Genomic DNA, 12,753 nt, shown 5'->3' with positions numbered 1-12,753 from the left:
GTTTGAAGCCCGAGGATGGCATTATCATGCGACAAATAATTACATAAAAAGCAGACACGCAAATGACAATATTATTTCTCTCTCATTCGGCTTACTCTTTACGCCCACTTCAAACAAGTTTGCGTTGTTCAGGTAAGCTCGAATGAAGCGAATCTTACATGAAGCGAATCTCAAGTAACGTATAGCTTTTTGCTCTATAAACTTATTTTAACAAGTCGCGCAATTTGAAGGGAGGACCGTGACGAAAAGAGTTACTATCTCCTTCATTTTTTTTTCTTCCGAAATAGAATCGCAAGCTAAAGAGAATAAATCCACATAGCGATACGAGGGGGCATTGCACGTTAATTAGATAGTGTGCGCAATTTCGAAAAAGCGAAGGTACCACTTTTTGTTCTTTTTAAAATCTTACATGTAAAAACTGAAATATGGCATTCACATGCTCTGGTTTCTCTTCATCCATCGAGTTAATCTTTCGCCTTTTACTAAAGATTACCGTGGAGAGGAACAATTTAATGAGCTTGACTCAATTTTTGGAACCCCATCCAACGGTGGGGTTATAAAACTAAGAAAAGAATTCGGGAAGATGGTGGGCGGAACTTTTCTATCCGGCTCTTGCCGCAGCTACGCTGTCGAAGGAGAGATAGATCTTATTTCTTCGTACCATCATTTTCTGCTCGAGCTGAATGAAAGAGACACGAGTCTCGCGCGATACTGAGGAGATGTTTTTCTCAAAGTCCACGCGCATGCGCCGCTCTCCTGTCTAGGGCTTCGCCGAAGAAAGAAACCCAATAAATAATTCAAAAACGGCTACCACTCTAATATATTTCTACTTCAAGCATAGTATATAAGAAAACTCTAACCAGTCCTCTAGTGTACTTGCTTCGGCAGTACATATACTAAAATTGGAACGATACAGAGAAGATTAGCATGGCCCCTGCGCAAGGATGACACGCAAAATCGTGAAGCGTTCCACATTTTTTGTCTTATTTCGTCGTTTAAAGAGAAACTTTTACTCTATGCTGGAAGCTTTTGACATCAGAAAACTCAGAGGTATGCTAGAAAGGGAAACGCCTACTTATTACTGAAAAGCTTTATTCGGTATTGTGAACAGCTTGCTTTCAATTTTTCCTCCTCTAATAAAGAAAGAGCAAGCAAAATGAATATAAATTTAGTTTTCCTTCAACGGAACAAAATCTACGATGCGGTACATAAAAAAAAAAAAAATTAATAAATAAAAGTATCGGTTATAAAAGTCTATTTTTTACTACTTTGTTTGGGGAAAGAAAAGTATCAGGGAACATTGTAGTCTCTTAAAAGTTCCAGCAAATATACAGAATTTGCAGTGTGCTCGACAAATGCAACTGAGATTAATTGCCCGTGTTGTTGGCTATCTCAAATCCTCATTAACCTCATCGTGAATTTCAGTCACCATCCGACACAACATTATTATTAGTACTTACAACTTTTACTTTTTAGATATCTACCACTGAAATTATGAGAGAAATGTTTGCATTATTTTGAAGGATCCTCCCCGTCCATAGCATAGCTGTGCTATGTTGGTTCCGTGGTAATGCTTCCAACTGCCGAGCAGTGGGTTTGAAGCCCGAGGATGGCATTATCATGCGACAAATAATTACATAAAAAGCAGACACGCAAATGACAATATTATTTCTCTCTCATTCGGCTTACTCTTTACGCCCACTTCAAACAAGTTTGCGTTGTTCAGGTAAGCTCGAATGAAGCGAATCTTACATGAAGCGAATCTCAAGTAACGTATAGCTTTTTGCTCTATAAACTTATTTTAACAAGTCGCGCAATTTGAAGGGAGGACCGTGACGAAAAGAGTTACTATCTCCTTCATTTTTTTTTCTTCCGAAATAGAATCGCAAGCTAAAGAGAATAAATCCACATAGCGATACGAGGGGGCATTGCACGTTAATTAGATAGTGTGCGCAATTTCGAAAAAGCGAAGGTACCACTTTTTGTTCTTTTTAAAATCTTACATGTAAAAACTGAAATATGGCATTCACATGCTCTGGTTTCTCTTCATCCATCGAGTTAATCTTTCGCCTTTTACTAAAGATTACCGTGGAGAGGAACAATTTAATGAGCTTGACTCAATTTTTGGAACCCCATCCAACGGTGGGGTTATAAAACTAAGAAAAGAATTCGGGAAGATGGTGGGCGGAACTTTTCTATCCGGCTCTTGCCGCAGCTACGCTGTCGAAGGAGAGATAGATCTTATTTCTTCGTACCATCATTTTCTGCTCGAGCTGAATGAAAGAGACACGAGTCTCGCGCGATACTGAGGAGATGTTTTTCTCAAAGTCCACGCGCATGCGCCGCTCTCCTGTCTAGGGCTTCGCCGAAGAAAGAAACCCAATAAATAATTCAAAAACGGCTACCACTCTAATATATTTCTACTTCAAGCATAGTATATAAGAAAACTCTAACCAGTCCTCTAGTGTACTTGCTTCGGCAGTACATATACTAAAATTGGAACGATACAGAGAAGATTAGCATGGCCCCTGCGCAAGGATGACACGCAAAATCGTGAAGCGTTCCACATTTTTTGTCTTATTTCGTCGTTTAAAGAGAAACTTTTACTCTATGCTGGAAGCTTTTGACATCAGAAAACTCAGAGGTATGCTAGAAAGGGAAACGCCTACTTATTACTGAAAAGCTTTATTCGGTATTGTGAACAGCTTGCTTTCAATTTTTCCTCCTCTAATAAAGAAAGAGCAAGCAAAATGAATATAAATTTAGTTTTCCTTCAACGGAACAAAATCTACGATGCGGTACATAAAAAAAAAAAATTAATAAATAAAAGTATCGGTTATAAAAGTCTATTTTTTACTACTTTGTTTGGGGAAAGAAAAGTATCAGGGAACATTGTAGTCTCTTAAAAGTTCCAGCAAATATACAGAATTTGCAGTGTGCTCGACAAATGCAACTGAGATTAATTGCCCGTGTTGTTGGCTATCTCAAATCCTCATTAACCTCATCGTGAATTTCAGTCACCATCCGACACAACATTATTATTAGTACTTACAACTTTTACTTTTTAGATATCTACCACTGAAATTATGAGAGAAATGTTTGCATTATTTTGAAGGATCCTCCCCGTCCATAGCATAGCTGTGCTATGTTGGTTCCGTGGTAATGCTTCCAACTGCCGAGCAGTGGGTTTGAAGCCCGAGGATGGCATTATCATGCGACAAATAATTACATAAAAAGCAGACACGCAAATGACAATATTATTTCTCTCTCATTCGGCTTACTCTTTACGCCCACTTCAAACAAGTTTGCGTTGTTCAGGTAAGCTCGAATGAAGCGAATCTTACATGAAGCGAATCTCAAGTAACGTATAGCTTTTTGCTCTATAAACTTATTTTAACAAGTCGCGCAATTTGAAGGGAGGACCGTGACGAAAAGAGTTACTATCTCCTTCATTTTTTTTTCTTCCGAAATAGAATCGCAAGCTAAAGAGAATAAATCCACATAGCGATACGAGGGGGCATTGCACGTTAATTAGATAGTGTGCGCAATTTCGAAAAAGCGAAGGTACCACTTTTTGTTCTTTTTAAAATCTTACATGTAAAAACTGAAATATGGCATTCACATGCTCTGGTTTCTCTTCATCCATCGAGTTAATCTTTCGCCTTTTACTAAAGATTACCGTGGAGAGGAACAATTTAATGAGCTTGACTCAATTTTTGGAACCCCATCCAACGGTGGGGTTATAAAACTAAGAAAAGAATTCGGGAAGATGGTGGGCGGAACTTTTCTATCCGGCTCTTGCCGCAGCTACGCTGTCGAAGGAGAGATAGATCTTATTTCTTCGTACCATCATTTTCTGCTCGAGCTGAATGAAAGAGACACGAGTCTCGCGCGATACTGAGGAGATGTTTTTCTCAAAGTCCACGCGCATGCGCCGCTCTCCTGTCTAGGGCTTCGCCGAAGAAAGAAACCCAATAAATAATTCAAAAACGGCTACCACTCTAATATATTTCTACTTCAAGCATAGTATATAAGAAAACTCTAACCAGTCCTCTAGTGTACTTGCTTCGGCAGTACATATACTAAAATTGGAACGATACAGAGAAGATTAGCATGGCCCCTGCGCAAGGATGACACGCAAAATCGTGAAGCGTTCCACATTTTTTGTCTTATTTCGTCGTTTAAAGAGAAACTTTTACTCTATGCTGGAAGCTTTTGACATCAGAAAACTCAGAGGTATGCTAGAAAGGGAAACGCCTACTTATTACTGAAAAGCTTTATTCGGTATTGTGAACAGCTTGCTTTCAATTTTTCCTCCTCTAATAAAGAAAGAGCAAGCAAAATGAATATAAATTTAGTTTTCCTTCAACGGAACAAAATCTACGATGCGGTACATAAAAAAAAAAAAATTAATAAATAAAAGTATCGGTTATAAAAGTCTATTTTTTACTACTTTGTTTGGGGAAAGAAAAGTATCAGGGAACATTGTAGTCTCTTAAAAGTTCCAGCAAATATACAGAATTTGCAGTGTGCTCGACAAATGCAACTGAGATTAATTGCCCGTGTTGTTGGCTATCTCAAATCCTCATTAACCTCATCGTGAATTTCAGTCACCATCCGACACAACATTATTATTAGTACTTACAACTTTTACTTTTTAGATATCTACCACTGAAATTATGAGAGAAATGTTTGCATTATTTTGAAGGATCCTCCCCGTCCATAGCATAGCTGTGCTATGTTGGTTCCGTGGTAATGCTTCCAACTGCCGAGCAGTGGGTTTGAAGCCCGAGGATGGCATTATCATGCGACAAATAATTACATAAAAAGCAGACACGCAAATGACAATATTATTTCTCTCTCATTCGGCTTACTCTTTACGCCCACTTCAAACAAGTTTGCGTTGTTCAGGTAAGCTCGAATGAAGCGAATCTTACATGAAGCGAATCTCAAGTACCGTATAGCTTTTTGCTCTATAAACTTATTTTAACAAGTCGCGCAATTTGAAGGGAGGACCGTGACGAAAAGAGTTACTATCTCCTTCATTTTTTTTTCTTCCGAAATAGAATCGCAAGCTAAAGAGAATAAATCCACATAGCGATACGAGGGGGCATTGCACGTTAATTAGATAGTGTGCGCAATTTCGAAAAAGCGAAGGTACCACTTTTTGTTCTTTTTAAAATCTTACATGTAAAAACTGAAATATGGCATTCACATGCTCTGGTTTCTCTTCATCCATCGAGTTAATCTTTCGCCTTTTACTAAAGATTACCGTGGAGAGGAACAATTTAATGAGCTTGACTCAATTTTTGGAACCCCATCCAACGGTGGGGTTATAAAACTAAGAAAAGAATTCGGGAAGATGGTGGGCGGAACTTTTCTATCCGGCTCTTGCCGCAGCTACGCTGTCGAAGGAGAGATAGATCTTATTTCTTCGTACCATCATTTTCTGCTCGAGCTGAATGAAAGAGACACGAGTCTCGCGCGATACTGAGGAGATGTTTTTCTCAAAGTCCACGCGCATGCGCCGCTCTCCTGTCTAGGGCTTCGCCGAAGAAAGAAACCCAATAAATAATTCAAAAACGGCTACCACTCTAATATATTTCTACTTCAAGCATAGTATATAAGAAAACTCTAACCAGTCCTCTAGTGTACTTGCTTCGGCAGTACATATACTAAAATTGGAACGATACAGAGAAGATTAGCATGGCCCCTGCGCAAGGATGACACGCAAAATCGTGAAGCGTTCCACATTTTTTGTCTTATTTCGTCGTTTAAAGAGAAACTTTTACTCTATGCTGGAAGCTTTTGACATCAGAAAACTCAGAGGTATGCTAGAAAGGGAAACGCCTACTTATTACTGAAAAGCTTTATTCGGTATTGTGAACAGCTTGCTTTCAATTTTTCCTCCTCTAATAAAGAAAGAGCAAGCAAAATGAATATAAATTTAGTTTTCCTTCAACGGAACAAAATCTACGATGCGGTACATAAAAAAAAAAAAATTAATAAATAAAAGTATCGGTTATAAAAGTCTATTTTTTACTACTTTGTTTGGGGAAAGAAAAGTATCAGGGAACATTGTAGTCTCTTAAAAGTTCCAGCAAATATACAGAATTTGCAGTGTGCTCGACAAATGCAACTGAGATTAATTGCCCGTGTTGTTGGCTATCTCAAATCCTCATTAACCTCATCGTGAATTTCAGTCACCATCCGACACAACATTATTATTAGTACTTACAACTTTTACTTTTTAGATATCTACCACTGAAATTATGAGAGAAATGTTTGCATTATTTTGAAGGATCCTCCCCGTCCATAGCATAGCTGTGCTATGTTGGTTCCGTGGTAATGCTTCCAACTGCCGAGCAGTGGGTTTGAAGCCCGAGGATGGCATTATCATGCGACAAATAATTACATAAAAAGCAGACACGCAAATGACAATATTATTTCTCTCTCATTCGGCTTACTCTTTACGCCCACTTCAAACAAGTTTGCGTTGTTCAGGTAAGCTCGAATGAAGCGAATCTTACATGAAGCGAATCTCAAGTAACGTATAGCTTTTTGCTCTATAAACTTATTTTAACAAGTCGCGCAATTTGAAGGGAGGACCGTGACGAAAAGAGTTACTATCTCCTTCATTTTTTTTTCTTCCGAAATAGAATCGCAAGCTAAAGAGAATAAATCCACATAGCGATACGAGGGGGCATTGCACGTTAATTAGATAGTGTGCGCAATTTCGAAAAAGCGAAGGTACCACTTTTTGTTCTTTTTAAAATCTTACATGTAAAAACTGAAATATGGCATTCACATGCTCTGGTTTCTCTTCATCCATCGAGTTAATCTTTCGCCTTTTACTAAAGATTACCGTGGAGAGGAACAATTTAATGAGCTTGACTCAATTTTTGGAACCCCATCCAACGGTGGGGTTATAAAACTAAGAAAAGAATTCGGGAAGATGGTGGGCGGAACTTTTCTATCCGGCTCTTGCCGCAGCTACGCTGTCGAAGGAGAGATAGATCTTATTTCTTCGTACCATCATTTTCTGCTCGAGCTGAATGAAAGAGACACGAGTCTCGCGCGATACTGAGGAGATGTTTTTCTCAAAGTCCACGCGCATGCGCCGCTCTCCTGTCTAGGGCTTCGCCGAAGAAAGAAACCCAATAAATAATTCAAAAACGGCTACCACTCTAATATATTTCTACTTCAAGCATAGTATATAAGAAAACTCTAACCAGTCCTCTAGTGTACTTGCTTCGGCAGTACATATACTAAAATTGGAACGATACAGAGAAGATTAGCATGGCCCCTGCGCAAGGATGACACGCAAAATCGTGAAGCGTTCCACATTTTTTGTCTTATTTCGTCGTTTAAAGAGAAACTTTTACTCTATGCTGGAAGCTTTTGACATCAGAAAACTCAGAGGTATGCTAGAAAGGGAAACGCCTACTTATTACTGAAAAGCTTTATTCGGTATTGTGAACAGCTTGCTTTCAATTTTTCCTCCTCTAATAAAGAAAGAGCAAGCAAAATGAATATAAATTTAGTTTTCCTTCAACGGAACAAAATCTACGATGCGGTACATAAAAAAAAAAAAATTAATAAATAAAAGTATCGGTTATAAAAGTCTATTTTTTACTACTTTGTTTGGGGAAAGAAAAGTATCAGGGAACATTGTAGTCTCTTAAAAGTTCCAGCAAATATACAGAATTTGCAGTGTGCTCGACAAATGCAACTGAGATTAATTGCCCGTGTTGTTGGCTATCTCAAATCCTCATTAACCTCATCGTGAATTTCAGTCACCATCCGACACAACATTATTATTAGTACTTACAACTTTTACTTTTTAGATATCTACCACTGAAATTATGAGAGAAATGTTTGCATTATTTTGAAGGATCCTCCCCGTCCATAGCATAGCTGTGCTATGTTGGTTCCGTGGTAATGCTTCCAACTGCCGAGCAGTGGGTTTGAAGCCCGAGGATGGCATTATCATGCGACAAATAATTACATAAAAAGCAGACACGCAAATGACAATATTATTTCTCTCTCATTCGGCTTACTCTTTACGCCCACTTCAAACAAGTTTGCGTTGTTCAGGTAAGCTCGAATGAAGCGAATCTTACATGAAGCGAATCTCAAGTAACGTATAGCTTTTTGCTCTATAAACTTATTTTAACAAGTCGCGCAATTTGAAGGGAGGACCGTGACGAAAAGAGTTACTATCTCCTTCATTTTTTTTTCTTCCGAAATAGAATCGCAAGCTAAAGAGAATAAATCCACATAGCGATACGAGGGGGCATTGCACGTTAATTAGATAGTGTGCGCAATTTCGAAAAAGCGAAGGTACCACTTTTTGTTCTTTTTAAAATCTTACATGTAAAAACTGAAATATGGCATTCACATGCTCTGGTTTCTCTTCATCCATCGAGTTAATCTTTCGCCTTTTACTAAAGATTACCGTGGAGAGGAACAATTTAATGAGCTTGACTCAATTTTTGGAACCCCATCCAACGGTGGGGTTATAAAACTAAGAAAAGAATTCGGGAAGATGGTGGGCGGAACTTTTCTATCCGGCTCTTGCCGCAGCTACGCTGTCGAAGGAGAGATAGATCTTATTTCTTCGTACCATCATTTTCTGCTCGAGCTGAATGAAAGAGACACGAGTCTCGCGCGATACTGAGGAGATGTTTTTCTCAAAGTCCACGCGCATGCGCCGCTCTCCTGTCTAGGGCTTCGCCGAAGAAAGAAACCCAATAAATAATTCAAAAACGGCTACCACTCTAATATATTTCTACTTCAAGCATAGTATATAAGAAAACTCTAACCAGTCCTCTAGTGTACTTGCTTCGGCAGTACATATACTAAAATTGGAACGATACAGAGAAGATTAGCATGGCCCCTGCGCAAGGATGACACGCAAAATCGTGAAGCGTTCCACATTTTTTGTCTTATTTCGTCGTTTAAAGAGAAACTTTTACTCTATGCTGGAAGCTTTTGACATCAGAAAACTCAGAGGTATGCTAGAAAGGGAAACGCCTACTTATTACTGAAAAGCTTTATTCGGTATTGTGAACAGCTTGCTTTCAATTTTTCCTCCTCTAATAAAGAAAGAGCAAGCAAAATGAATATAAATTTAGTTTTCCTTCAACGGAACAAAATCTACGATGCGGTACATAAAAAAAAAAAAAAATTAATAAATAAAAGTATCGGTTATAAAAGTCTATTTTTTACTACTTTGTTTGGGGAAAGAAAAGTATCAGGGAACATTGTAGTCTCTTAAAAGTTCCAGCAAATATACAGAATTTGCAGTGTGCTCGACAAATGCAACTGAGATTAATTGCCCGTGTTGTTGGCTATCTCAAATCCTCATTAACCTCATCGTGAATTTCAGTCACCATCCGACACAACATTATTATTAGTACTTACAACTTTTACTTTTTAGATATCTACCACTGAAATTATGAGAGAAATGTTTGCATTATTTTGAAGGATCCTCCCCGTCCATAGCATAGCTGTGCTATGTTGGTTCCGTGGTAATGCTTCCAACTGCCGAGCAGTGGGTTTGAAGCCCGAGGATGGCATTATCATGCGACAAATAATTACATAAAAAGCAGACACGCAAATGACAATATTATTTCTCTCTCATTCGGCTTACTCTTTACGCCCACTTCAAACAAGTTTGCGTTGTTCAGGTAAGCTCGAATGAAGCGAATCTTACATGAAGCGAATCTCAAGTAACGTATAGCTTTTTGCTCTATAAACTTATTTTAACAAGTCGCGCAATTTGAAGGGAGGACCGTGACGAAAAGAGTTACTATCTCCTTCATTTTTTTTTCTTCCGAAATAGAATCGCAAGCTAAAGAGAATAAATCCACATAGCGATACGAGGGGGCATTGCACGTTAATTAGATAGTGTGCGCAATTTCGAAAAAGCGAAGGTACCACTTTTTGTTCTTTTTAAAATCTTACATGTAAAAACTGAAATATGGCATTCACATGCTCTGGTTTCTCTTCATCCATCGAGTTAATCTTTCGCCTTTTACTAAAGATTACCGTGGAGAGGAACAATTTAATGAGCTTGACTCAATTTTTGGAACCCCATCCAACGGTGGGGTTATAAAACTAAGAAAAGAATTCGGGAAGATGGTGGGCGGAACTTTTCTATCCGGCTCTTGCCGCAGCTACGCTGTCGAAGGAGAGATAGATCTTATTTCTTCGTACCATCATTTTCTGCTCGAGCTGAATGAAAGAGACACGAGTCTCGCGCGATACTGAGGAGATGTTTTTCTCAAAGTCCACGCGCATGCGCCGCTCTCCTGTCTAGGGCTTCGCCGAAGAAAGAAACCCAATAAATAATTCAAAAACGGCTACCACTCTAATATATTTCTACTTCAAGCATAGTATATAAGAAAACTCTAACCAGTCCTCTAGTGTACTTGCTTCGGCAGTACATATACTAAAATTGGAACGATACAGAGAAGATTAGCATGGCCCCTGCGCAAGGATGACACGCAAAATCGTGAAGCGTTCCACATTTTTTGTCTTATTTCGTCGTTTAAAGAGAAACTTTTACTCTATGCTGGAAGCTTTTGACATCAGAAAACTCAGAGGTATGCTAGAAAGGGAAACGCCTACTTATTACTGAAAAGCTTTATTCGGTATTGTGAACAGCTTGCTTTCAATTTTTCCTCCTCTAATAAAGAAAGAGCAAGCAAAATGAATATAAATTTAGTTTTCCTTCAACGGAACAAAATCTACGATGCGGTACATAAAAAAAAAAAAAAATTAATAAATAAAAGTATCGGTTATAAAAGTCTATTTTTTACTACTTTGTTTGGGGAAAGAAAAGTATCAGGGAACATTGTAGTCTCTTAAAAGTTCCAGCAAATATACAGAATTTGCAGTGTGCTCGACAAATGCAACTGAGATTAATTGCCCGTGTTGTTGGCTATCTCAAATCCTCATTAACCTCATCGTGAATTTCAGTCACCATCCGACACAACATTATTATTAGTACTTACAACTTTTACTTTTTAGATATCTACCACTGAAATTATGAGAGAAATGTTTGCATTATTTTGAAGGATCCTCCCCGTCCATAGCATAGCTGTGCTATGTTGGTTCCGTGGTAATGCTTCCAACTGCCGAGCAGTGGGTTTGAAGCCCGAGGATGGCATTATCATGCGACAAATAATTACATAAAAAGCAGACACGCAAATGACAATATTATTTCTCTCTCATTCGGCTTACTCTTTACGCCCACTTCAAACAAGTTTGCGTTGTTCAGGTAAGCTCGAATGAAGCGAATCTTACATGAAGCGAATCTCAAGTAACGTATAGCTTTTTGCTCTATAAACTTATTTTAACAAGTCGCGCAATTTGAAGGGAGGACCGTGACGAAAAGAGTTACTATCTCCTTCATTTTTTTTTCTTCCGAAATAGAATCGCAAGCTAAAGAGAATAAATCCACATAGCGATACGAGGGGGCATTGCACGTTAATTAGATAGTGTGCGCAATTTCGAAAAAGCGAAGGTACCACTTTTTGTTCTTTTTAAAATCTTACATGTAAAAACTGAAATATGGCATTCACATGCTCTGGTTTCTCTTCATCCATCGAGTTAATCTTTCGCCTTTTACTAAAGATTACCGTGGAGAGGAACAATTTAATGAGCTTGACTCAATTTTTGGAACCCCATCCAACGGTGGGGTTATAAAACTAAGAAAAGAATTCGGGAAGATGGTGGGCGGAACTTTTCTATCCGGCTCTTGCCGCAGCTACGCTGTCGAAGGAGAGATAGATCTTATTTCTTCGTACCATCATTTTCTGCTCGAGCTGAATGAAAGAGACACGAGTCTCGCGCGATACTGAGGAGATGTTTTTCTCAAAGTCCACGCGCATGCGCCGCTCTCCTGTCTAGGGCTTCGCCGAAGAAAGAAACCCAATAAATAATTCAAAAACGGCTACCACTCTAATATATTTCTACTTCAAGCATAGTATATAAGAAAACTCTAACCAGTCCTCTAGTGTACTTGCTTCGGCAGTACATATACTAAAATTGGAACGATACAGAGAAGATTAGCATGGCCCCTGCGCAAGGATGACACGCAAAATCGTGAAGCGTTCCACATTTTTTGTCTTATTTCGTCGTTTAAAGAGAAACTTTTACTCTATGCTGGAAGCTTTTGACATCAGAAAACTCAGAGGTATGCTAGAAAGGGAAACGCCTACTTATTACTGAAAAGCTTTATTCGGTATTGTGAACAGCTTGCTTTCAATTTTTCCTCCTCTAATAAAGAAAGAGCAAGCAAAATGAATATAAATTTAGTTTTCCTTCAACGGAACAAAATCTACGATGCGGTACATAAAAAAAAAAAAAATTAATAAATAAAAGTATCGGTTATAAAAGTCTATTTTTTACTACTTTGTTTGGGGAAAGAAAAGTATCAGGGAACATTGTAGTCTCTTAAAAGTTCCAGCAAATATACAGAATTTGCAGTGTGCTCGACAAATGCAACTGAGATTAATTGCCCGTGTTGTTGGCTATCTCAAATCCTCATTAACCTCATCGTGAATTTCAGTCACCATCCGACACAACATTATTATTAGTACTTACAACTTTTACTTTTTAGATATCTACCACTGAAATTATGAGAGAAATGTTTGCATTATTTTGAAGGATCCTCCCCGTCCATAGCATAGCTGTGCTATGTTGGTTCCGTGGTAATGCTTCCAACTGCCGAGCAGTGGGTTT

The 12,753-nt window shown here is 38.5% G+C and overlaps 16 non-coding genes across 16 annotated transcripts; all 16 read left to right on the top strand.

The window, feature by feature from the left end:
• Positions 1-436: 436 nt before the first annotated feature.
• LOC147814963 (U5 spliceosomal RNA) lies at positions 437-555 on the top strand. Its single transcript, XR_015432052.1, has one exon. It is a non-coding gene; the product is annotated as a U5 spliceosomal RNA (small nuclear RNA).
• Positions 556-872: 317 nt separating this feature from the next.
• LOC147814962 (U6 spliceosomal RNA) lies at positions 873-979 on the top strand. Its single transcript, XR_015432154.1, has one exon. It is a non-coding gene; the product is annotated as a U6 spliceosomal RNA (small nuclear RNA).
• A 1,051-nt stretch (positions 980-2,030) lies between these two features.
• LOC147814961 (U5 spliceosomal RNA) lies at positions 2,031-2,149 on the top strand. The gene has a single exon (XR_015432051.1). It is a non-coding gene; the product is annotated as a U5 spliceosomal RNA (small nuclear RNA).
• A 317-nt stretch (positions 2,150-2,466) lies between these two features.
• LOC147814960 (U6 spliceosomal RNA) lies at positions 2,467-2,573 on the top strand. Its single transcript, XR_015432143.1, has one exon. It is a non-coding gene; the product is annotated as a U6 spliceosomal RNA (small nuclear RNA).
• A 1,049-nt stretch (positions 2,574-3,622) lies between these two features.
• LOC147814959 (U5 spliceosomal RNA) lies at positions 3,623-3,741 on the top strand. The gene has a single exon (XR_015432050.1). It is a non-coding gene; the product is annotated as a U5 spliceosomal RNA (small nuclear RNA).
• Positions 3,742-4,058: 317 nt separating this feature from the next.
• On the top strand, positions 4,059-4,165 carry LOC147814958 (U6 spliceosomal RNA). Its single transcript, XR_015432132.1, has one exon. It is a non-coding gene; the product is annotated as a U6 spliceosomal RNA (small nuclear RNA).
• Positions 4,166-5,215: 1,050 nt separating this feature from the next.
• LOC147814957 (U5 spliceosomal RNA) lies at positions 5,216-5,334 on the top strand. The gene has a single exon (XR_015432048.1). It is a non-coding gene; the product is annotated as a U5 spliceosomal RNA (small nuclear RNA).
• A 317-nt stretch (positions 5,335-5,651) lies between these two features.
• On the top strand, positions 5,652-5,758 carry LOC147814956 (U6 spliceosomal RNA). Its single transcript, XR_015432121.1, has one exon. It is a non-coding gene; the product is annotated as a U6 spliceosomal RNA (small nuclear RNA).
• A 1,050-nt stretch (positions 5,759-6,808) lies between these two features.
• Positions 6,809-6,927, top strand: LOC147814955 (U5 spliceosomal RNA). The gene has a single exon (XR_015432047.1). It is a non-coding gene; the product is annotated as a U5 spliceosomal RNA (small nuclear RNA).
• A 317-nt stretch (positions 6,928-7,244) lies between these two features.
• LOC147814954 (U6 spliceosomal RNA) lies at positions 7,245-7,351 on the top strand. The gene has a single exon (XR_015432110.1). It is a non-coding gene; the product is annotated as a U6 spliceosomal RNA (small nuclear RNA).
• A 1,050-nt stretch (positions 7,352-8,401) lies between these two features.
• LOC147814953 (U5 spliceosomal RNA) lies at positions 8,402-8,520 on the top strand. The gene has a single exon (XR_015432046.1). It is a non-coding gene; the product is annotated as a U5 spliceosomal RNA (small nuclear RNA).
• Positions 8,521-8,837: 317 nt separating this feature from the next.
• On the top strand, positions 8,838-8,944 carry LOC147814952 (U6 spliceosomal RNA). Its single transcript, XR_015432099.1, has one exon. It is a non-coding gene; the product is annotated as a U6 spliceosomal RNA (small nuclear RNA).
• A 1,052-nt stretch (positions 8,945-9,996) lies between these two features.
• LOC147814951 (U5 spliceosomal RNA) lies at positions 9,997-10,115 on the top strand. Its single transcript, XR_015432045.1, has one exon. It is a non-coding gene; the product is annotated as a U5 spliceosomal RNA (small nuclear RNA).
• A 317-nt stretch (positions 10,116-10,432) lies between these two features.
• LOC147814950 (U6 spliceosomal RNA) lies at positions 10,433-10,539 on the top strand. The gene has a single exon (XR_015432088.1). It is a non-coding gene; the product is annotated as a U6 spliceosomal RNA (small nuclear RNA).
• A 1,052-nt stretch (positions 10,540-11,591) lies between these two features.
• On the top strand, positions 11,592-11,710 carry LOC147814949 (U5 spliceosomal RNA). Its single transcript, XR_015432044.1, has one exon. It is a non-coding gene; the product is annotated as a U5 spliceosomal RNA (small nuclear RNA).
• A 317-nt stretch (positions 11,711-12,027) lies between these two features.
• LOC147814948 (U6 spliceosomal RNA) lies at positions 12,028-12,134 on the top strand. The gene has a single exon (XR_015432077.1). It is a non-coding gene; the product is annotated as a U6 spliceosomal RNA (small nuclear RNA).
• Positions 12,135-12,753: the final 619 nt, after the last annotated feature.

This window comes from Parasteatoda tepidariorum, chromosome 2, assembly GCF_982258835.1.
Source record: "Parasteatoda tepidariorum strain Cologne lab strain chromosome 2, Ptep-v5.0, whole genome shotgun sequence".
NCBI classification, from domain to species: domain Eukaryota; kingdom Metazoa; phylum Arthropoda; class Arachnida; order Araneae; family Theridiidae; genus Parasteatoda; species Parasteatoda tepidariorum.
The sequence above is the reverse complement of the archived record's forward strand: the minus strand, read 5'-3'. Positions and strand labels throughout refer to the sequence as shown.